This window comes from Poromitra crassiceps (genome assembly GCF_964638095.1).
Source record: "Poromitra crassiceps genome assembly, chromosome: 17".
Lineage (NCBI taxonomy): Eukaryota > Metazoa > Chordata > Actinopteri > Beryciformes > Melamphaidae > Poromitra > Poromitra crassiceps.
In genome coordinates, this window is record NC_139635.1 from 15,368,190 (window position 1) to 15,370,689 (window position 2,500).

The following is a 2,500-nucleotide window of genomic DNA, read 5'->3' on the forward strand; positions in this document are numbered from 1 at the left end:
ACATGTATTGCCCCAGAAGTGAATTCTCCATTCATTTTCTCCTACATAGACCTTTCAAAAAAGCAACAACAAAAAATAAAAGGGAAAAATAATGAATTTCCTATCTTTTTTCCTGCATTTATGTATTTATTTATTTGCCGAAAGTGAAATGTTTTATGGTCACTCACGATTGTCTGGAATACTGGTTGGCTTGGTTCAAGCCTTAAAACTCGTTATACGGATGTTTTTAAATGTCTATGGAGAAAATGAATGGGGAATTCACTTCTGGGGCAAGAAATGGCTATTTACCTTATGTAGCCCCGCCCACTTGACCCAGATGTTTTATGACTTCCTGTTCTAAACACCGTCTGTTTTAACTGCTCACTAGTGCTGTACTGTCACAGGAAGTGTCAATACAATAGGAAGTAACTGGCTGATGAGCCCTGCGTTGGAACATAAGGTGAATAGAACTATACTGCATGAGTCTTCAGAGGACAGTCAGCTGCTATTCTTGAAGTCTTTCCATCACCTAGGACTATTTCAGGTAGCTTAAATGTGTCTCTCTCCATCTGTCTCTCTCTCCCTCTCTGTGTGTCTCTCCCCTTCTGTCTCCCTCCCTCTGTGTCTCTCTCCCCTTCTGTCTCCCTCCCTCTGTCTCTCTCCACCTCTGTGTCTCTCTCCCCCTCTGTGTCTCTCTCCCCTTCTGTCTCTCTCCCTCTTTGTCTCTCTCCCCCTCTGTGTCTCTCTCCCCTTCTGTCTCTCTCCCTCTGTCTCTCTCCCCCCCCTGTGTCTCTCTCTCCCTCTGTGTCTCTCTCCCCCTCTGTGTCTCTCTCCCCTTCTGTCTATCTCCCTGGGAGTCTCTCTCCCTCTGTGTGTCGCTCTCCCTCTGTGTGTCATCCGCTCCCTCTGTGTCTCTCTCCCCATCTGTGTGTCTCTCTCCCTCTGTGTCTCTCACCCTCTGTCTCTCTCTCCCTCTGTGTCTCTCTGCCCATCTGTGTGTCTCTCTCCCTCTGTGTCTCTCACCCCCTCTGTCTCTCTCTCCCATGTGTCTCTCTCCCCCTCTGTGTCTCTCTCCCTCTGTCTCTCGCCCCCTCTGTGTGTCATTCTCTCCCTCTGTGTCTCTCTCTCCCTCTGTGTCTCTCTCCCTCTCTGTGGGTCTCTCTCCCTCTGTGTGTCTCAATTCAATTCAAATGGCTTTATTGGCATGACGTAACACTGTTGCCAACGCAAGCCTTTAGACATTGACACATTAGAAAACGTACTACTATATCAAACATAGTACAAGACAAACGAATGATCTGTTGTCAGATATAGCAGCGACATCAAAGAACAAACTTTGAATAGCAAAGGAACTACAAGACTCTCTCCCTCTGTCTCTCTCCACCTCATGTGTGTCTCTCTCCCTCTGTCTCTCTCCACCTCTGTGTGTCTCTCTCCACCTCTGTGTGTCTCTCTCCACCTCTGTGTGTCTCTCCCCCTCTGTGTCTCTCTCCACCTCTGTGTGTCTCTCCCCCTCTGTGTCTCTCTCCACCTCTGTGTGTCTCTCCCTCTGTCTCTCTCCACCTCTGTGTGTCTCTCTCCACCTCTGTGTGTCTCTCCCCCTCTGTGTCTCTCTCCACCTCTGTGTGTCTCTCCCCCTCTGTGTCTCTCTCCACCTCTGTGTGTCTCTCTCCCTCTGTCTCTCTCCACCTCTGTGTGTCTCTCTCCCTCTGTCTCTCTCCACCTCTGTGTGTCTCTCTCCCTCTGTGTCTCTCTCCCTCTGTCGTTCCACCTCTGTGTGTCTCTCTCCCTCTGTCTCTCTCCACCTCTGTGTGTCTCTCTCCACCTCTGTGTCTCTCCCTCTGTCTCTCTCCACCTCTGTGTGTCTCTCTCCCTCTGTCTCTCTCCCTATATCTCCACCTCTGTGTGTCTCTCTCCCTCTGTGTCTCTCTCCACCTCTGTGTGTCTCTCTCCCTATATCGCCACCTCTGTGTGTCTCTCTCCCTCTGTCTCTCTCCCTATATCTCCACCTCTGTGTGTCTCTCTCCCTCTGTGTCTCTCTCCACCTCTGTGTGTCTCTCTCCCTCTGTCTCTCTCCACCTCTGTGTGTCTCTCTCCACCTCTGTGTCTCTCCCTCTGTTTCTCTCCACCTCTGTGTGTCTCTCTCCCTCTGTCTCTCTCCACATCTGTGTGTCTCTCTCCACCTCTGTGTCTCTCCCTCTGTTTCTCTCCACCTCTGTGTGTCTCTCTCCCTCTGTCTCTCTCCACCTCTGTGTCTCTCTCTCCCTCTGTCTCTCTCCACCTCTGTGTGTCTCTCTCCCTCTGTCTCTCTCCACCTCTGTGTCTCTCTCTCCCTCTGTGTCTCTCTCCACCTCTGTGTGTCTCTCTCCCTCTGTCTCTCTCCACCTCTGTGTGTCTCTCTCCCTCTGTGTCTCTCTCCACCTCTGTGTGTCTCTCTCTCTGTGTCTCTCTCCCTATATCTCCACCTCTGTGTGTCTCTCTCCCTCTGTCTCTCTCCCTATATCTCCACCTCGGTGTGTCT

General features: G+C 50.8%; 1 protein-coding gene across 3 annotated transcripts in view; it reads left to right on the forward strand.

Moving 5' to 3' along the window:
* LOC310791668 (CYFIP-related Rac1 interactor B-like) overlaps positions 1-2,500 on the forward strand; it is a 36,548-nt gene that overhangs the window by 3,603 nt on the left and 30,445 nt on the right. The window contains exon 2 of one of the 3 annotated variants that reach the window (XM_083653321.1): positions 368-439. The exons of 1 other annotated variant lie outside the window; for it this stretch is intronic. The gene's annotated coding sequence lies outside the window, so the exon portion shown is untranslated. Of the gene's footprint in view, positions 1-367; positions 524-2,500 lie in introns of those variants that run through there. One more of the 3 variants, XM_083653322.1, reaches the window with a different exon arrangement.